Source organism: Lactuca saligna, chromosome 5 (assembly GCF_052625555.1).
Source record: "Lactuca saligna cultivar CGN05327 chromosome 5, ASM5262555v1, whole genome shotgun sequence".
In the NCBI taxonomy this organism is placed as follows: domain Eukaryota; kingdom Viridiplantae; phylum Streptophyta; class Magnoliopsida; order Asterales; family Asteraceae; genus Lactuca; species Lactuca saligna.
In genome coordinates, this window is record NC_136421.1 from 2,924,728 (window position 1) to 2,931,041 (window position 6,314).

Below are 6,314 nucleotides of genomic sequence, written 5' to 3' on the forward strand. Positions count from 1 at the left end.
TCTCTCATTTCCAATATTTCATCGCTCATCACTACCCGATATATATATATATATATATATATATATATATATATATATATATATGTGTGTGTGTGTGTGTGTGTGTGTTTGTGTGTGTGTGTGTGAGTGTGTGTGTGTGTGTGTATGTGTATGTGTGTGTGATACTGCCATATTTATACATATTTTTAGGCAATAGTTGAATGCATTTTAATTGATATTATGGTTATTTGTGTATATAAATGGTACTTATAACATTAAAATTGTATTTGGCAGCTAGAAGGAGCATTCTTAAAGAACAAGGACTAAAAGCGACAAAAGATTCAACTTTGGAGGCTTGGAAAATCAAAAAAAAAAAAAAAAAAAAAAAAAAAAAAAAAAAAAAGAAAAGGAAAACCATGTAAACAGCTGAAGCCATTTCATGGACTTCTCTTGCACGACATGGCATGGATGATTCTAGAAGATGAGTACATAGAAAGTCGAAATCCTTCCCCGATAACGATTCATTAAAATCCACGATGTGGAGTTTACATTCTCAAAAAGTGTATATATATATATATATATATATATATATATATATATATATATATATATATATATATATATATCCTTGGTACTTACGGGTTTAGGAGGTTGGTTGGACATTAGGGAGTTCTAAATTCAAATTTTACATAAGACTAAGGAGGGAAATCAAGTTTTGGTATCAAAAGAGAAGGAGAAGATCAAAACTTTATTCTAGTTTGGTAAATTTTACTATGTCTTTATTAGTTGAGAAAGATTGTTTATATGTTGTTATGAGTAGCTAAGTCTAGCTGCTTCTGTTAGCTAGATGAAGTTGGAACTCATGGTTTGGTTATATTAATATAGACTTTTCAACTTTGTTAATGGCTTTTGTTTGATTGTTTAAACCTAGCATGCTTAATTTAATACTAGATTGCTATAATTCATATTTTGTGTAGTTTAGTGACCATTTATTTGCACGAATTTGATTACCTAGTAATTTAATGAACATTAGATTATTAGAGCTAAGATCGAACCAATCTTAGATAAATAGTTAAAGTATTGAATTTGGTTGTGCTGGAGAACTCATATTATGACCACAATTGTGTATGTTAAGTCATTAAATTATGTATGACCATACATAGCTCTACATGAATTAATTTAATATTAGTAAATTTGGACTTGAATTGCTAATAATACATTAATTGGTAACCAACGGGAATTGTCATAATTAATAATCAAACCATTGAGGGAAAGTGGATTCAAACTAACAGAAGTGTTTTTAATATTTCATTGAATTATGTTGAGAATTTAAGTTTGTCTAAACTTGCAAATTTATATAAAAACCCTTTTACTATTGTTAGAATTTTAGGTTAACTTAATAGTAAGTAGGTTAAATAATTAATTTCATTCAATGTGTTTGATACCCGACTTTTGTGCTATACTTTTTGTGAAAGGGTACACTGCCATGGGTCGAATAGCTAGTAGAATAGTAGGTAAAATTAGGTGTAGCAATTTGATCACATAAAAGTTTTTGGCACTGTTGCCAGGAAACGAATTATTTGATTGTTAATTTATTTGCTTTAGGTTAATCGATCCTTTTGTGGGTTAAAACCTGCAAAAAGTTAATTTTATGCATTAGTTTTTGTTTCAGAGATTAACTCACGATGTGGGCCTTAAGCTCACGATGTGAGTCCAGTCAGTAAGTGATTTTTTTATTTAGTTTTTGTTCGGATTTATGTTTTTATTGCAGTAGTTCATGACCAGAGGTTCCGACACAACTTTGGTACCACCGCTTAAATATCCAGAGTCGGCCCTTCACAAAAAGACGAATAAAAACGTAGAAGAGGCTAACCCGCCAAAGAAGTTACCTTTCAAGGACCTTAAATCGGTTTTTTTAGAAAGAAGAAAGGAAAGAATGTGGGTGAGTCTAGTAGTCAAAGAAAAGAAGATAGCAAAATAGAAAGCTTTGAACAAAGTCTAATCCAAAAGATACCGAATACGAGACTGAACCAGAGTCTGAAGAAAATGATTTAAAGGATGAGTCAAAGAACAAGATGGCAGATATGGTTGATATGTCCATGGGAGCATACAAGAAGCAAATTAGAGACAATGATGGTCCTGGTTTAGTATAACCCGTAATTCCCGCTGCTGCAACATTCAAGTTGAAAGGACACATTCTTACTGCACTTAAGGATGTACCTTTTCTGGGAAGGATCATGAGGATGCTTATAAGCATTTGGATGAGGTCAATGACATTGCAGATTATTTCAATGTCCCGAATGTTCCTATAGAGATAGTTTTTTAAGGATGCTTCCTGTTACTTTTAAGGGGGGCTACAAAAGATTGGTTGAAAGCACATCCACCTAGTGCAATTACTACTTAGGCACAAATACATGAGTAATTCCTAGAACAATTCTACCCACCATCAAAGATATTTAAACTCATGAAGGCACTAGCCAACTTTGAGCAACACACAGGTGAGTCACTTTATGAGGCATGGGAGCGTTATAAAGTGTTACTAAGAAACTTCCCTCAAAATGACCTTAACATACAACAAGAAGTGTCTATCTTTTATGACGAGGTGAATGTCATGACAAGGCAACTCCTTGATTCTCAAGGACCACTTACAAAGAAAAATTCGGCTAAAGTTAAGAAGTTAATTGAAGAGTTCTCGAAACATTCTCGTGAGTACCTTAATTCAAGACATGATGGAGCTAAAGGAATTATAGGAGGAAATTCTGAAGACATAGCTACTGTAATAGCTATGCTTGACACAATGGACAGAAGAATGACCAAGATGGACCAATCAATTCATGTTATTAGAGTTGGTTGTGAAAATTGCAATGGTCCACACTTAACAAAAGATTGCCACTTGGATGAAAATGGAAATAAAAAGGTGCAAGTTTATTACTCGAGTGTGGATAAGTATGATGAAAATTAGAGGAAACCAAAGAGGGAGTGGTTACCATATGACGAATATAAGAAGCTGAAAGAAATAAAATATATGCATATTGATCGAGGCTTCTATCAAAAAGAACAACCACCTCCTAAAAAGAAATTTGATCTTGTGTCCATGTTACATAGATTTATGGAGGCTTCCGAGAAAAGACACAATGAGACAGATGCGGTGATAAGGGAGCATCAAAATGTCATGAAGGAACAACAATCCTTGCTAAGAAATCACCAAGCATCAATCCAAAATATTGAAGTCCAACTAGGTTACCTAACTACTTTTGTACAAGAAAAATTATCTTCAAAATTTGCCGAGAAAAAGCCTCAGTCACATGTAATGGTAATAGAAACGGAAGAGGATACCATCTTGGAGTTCCTTGAAGCACTAGAAGTCGATCCATCTCAGACCGGACCCAAGCCTAAGAAGTCATGATTAGAAGAAAAGAATATCGATGAAACATCATATTCATGACGTGGGGATCCAATCTTCACGACGTAGGATAGGTCTCATCAGAAATTTTTGGATAATGTCCCTGCTTATCATCCTCTTTTACCATTTCCGTCATGAGCTAATATTCACCCATTGGAGCAGGAGCATTTGAAGTTTACACAACAAGTGAAGGGTATTTCAATAAATACTCCTTTCATTGATTCATTATCTAAACTTCCCGAATATACCAAGTTTTTACAAGATTTAATCAATACTCCCTAGCAATTAGAAAGGAATTCCAAGGTAATACTTAGTGAGAAGAGCTCTAAAGTGATTATGGGAGAGTTACCAAAGAAGATGGGAGATCCTGGATGCCTCACTCTTCCATGTGAATTTGGGAATAATTTGAAGACTTATGCTCTAGCAGATTCTGGAGCAAGCATAAATCTAATACCTTACTTGTTCTATCAAAAGCTAAATTTTTCGTATTTAAAGGCTACAAAAATGAAAATTCACATGGCTAACCATTTAGTAATGTATCCTAGAGACATTGTAGAATATATTTTGGTAAAAAATGGGAAATTCGTTTCTCCAATTGAGTTTTTCATAATGGACATGAAAGAAGACAACAATGTTGAGACATCCCCAAAATCTCGACCAGAAAAGACCGATTTTTCATTTATGCTTTTAAAATAATTTCAGAGTAAATCCTTTTGATTTGAAAGAGTTGCGAAATTTGTTCCCAAAAAAAACAAAACGTGATAAATAATATTTACCAAAGCATTTCATAAAAGAAATGTATTTTCATTATATAATCAAAACTCGGGATGTCATGTTCCGATACAAACCATAAAGCATAAACGATAAACATTACAAGTCATTCAACAAATATATACATATACAGACTTGTAAACAAAACAACTTGATGGTTCATCCATCTTATGCCCTTGCGCCATTTCCTGTAATACAAATAAAACTGAGTAGGTTAGGCTTGGGAGCCTGGTGAGCATATAGGGTTTTCAACCCACAATAAATAATTATATTTAATTCCACCAACCAACAATAACCCAATTACCCATTCCCGTTATTCTCACTTTACGTCCCTAAAACAACTAAAACAAGGGACCTAGTCTTAGAATATTTCATCGGGGCGACAACACATGCATTCGGGGGTTTCCCGACAATATATGTCAAATAAGGCAACCATGAGGGGGATGGAGTACAGCGAATGAACACCCGAGTTCATTAACACCTACAGGTGGCGAACCTGCTAGCGTTCCACATGACTGTCTAGAAAAGTATGTGGTCATCATCTAAAGTCCGCAAGATGACTGAATCAAAAACAACATTGAGACCTCTCATCTGTTTATCATACGTCAACTATCTACCCATGTTCTACCCGACATATTAGTAGATAAAAATATATATTTTTATACATAGTTTAAAACCTGCATAGCATTCTCATTCAATACATATTCCAAAACAACAGATGAGACACATACACATAACACGTATTTCATAGAAAATAAATCATATCTATGAGATAGAAGAAAGTGAATATACATTCACGCATATAATAACAAAATATACACATAACACGTATTTCGTATAAAATACTTCATAATTATGCGTTAGAAGAAAGTAACCACACACTCACTTGATCAGAAGATGATCGGACAGCACTACGACTTGTAGAAGTAGTATTCTTCGGCAGATCTGGAAGATCTTCAAAAAAACCGAACTCCTCGCGGGCAGAGATTCGGCTCGGGAATCGCACTTCTCGGGATCTTCGGGGCTTCGGGACTTGCTTCGGGGCTCGAGAATGATACTGGGGCTTCGGGATAATTCTTGCACAAAAAACGATGCAAAAACGCGAGAAAAAAAGGAAGAAATGAGCAAATAACTCGGTTGCCCTCGACCGCCTTTTATAGGGGCTGGAAGGTCGAATTACGCTGGGCATATTGACAATAGGGTCGCTGACTCCCCCCATGGATAATATCGGTTAATATATGTTTAAATTAAATATCGAAAATATTTAATAAACTTCAAAAATTCATATCTTCCTCATACGAACTCCGTTTTCGATGTTATTTATATCCACGCGTAGGTGAGACTACGATCTACAATTTTCGTTTAGACTCCGTTGGCTAATTTTGATTTATTTTTATTATTTATTTTTAGTAGGTCGGGATAGGAAAACTCCGTTATAAATTCATAACTTTTTCATCTGACGTCCGTTTTCACCTATCTTTTTATCGTTTTACTACTATTAAAGAGACCTTCAATTCTCATTTAGATTGTTTCGGCTAAAAACCGTTCGATCTCAAATCGAGTATTCGGGCTGCATACTGCTAACTCGAAACTTCGAAAAATCATAACTTCCTCATACGAAGTCAGATTTGGGCGTTCTTTTTATGCACGCTCTCATTTTAACGAACTATATGACTTTTGTTTAGATCACTAAGGCTAAATTTTGTTCTAACATAAATTTCACTTTTTACGTCATTCAGCGTTGTCGGTTTTGTCACGAAACTTCGACAAGTCATAACTTCTTCATTATAACTCCGATTTCGGCATTCTTTATATCTTCGAAATCCTTGTTTCGACCACTACATCTTTATGCAAAGATATCGGGCTTATCTCATACTTTAATTTTGACGCTTATTTTATTCTTAATTCATTAAATTATAATAATTAAGAAAATAAACACATAATTCACATAATACTCAAATATTTCATCATTAATACTTCAAAAAGAGTTACAAGAGTTAACCTAGACTATTACATTAACGATAATGCCTAGCCTGGAAACGCGGGGCGTTACAAATGTCCCAATAATTCTTGGTCGCCCTTTATTAAATACTGCTAGAGCCTTGGTTGATATTCGCGAGTCCAGACTTACTTTGAGAGTTGGAGATGATGAACCTACTTT

At 34.4% G+C, this 6,314-nt stretch overlaps 1 non-coding gene across 1 annotated transcript; it reads right to left on the reverse strand.

The window, feature by feature from the left end:
- Nucleotides 1-2,437: 2,437 nt before the first annotated feature.
- Nucleotides 2,438-2,544, reverse strand: LOC144999218 (small nucleolar RNA R71). The gene has a single exon (XR_013660736.1). It is a non-coding gene; the product is annotated as a small nucleolar RNA R71 (small nucleolar RNA).
- Between the last annotated feature and the right edge of the window lie 3,770 nt (nucleotides 2,545-6,314).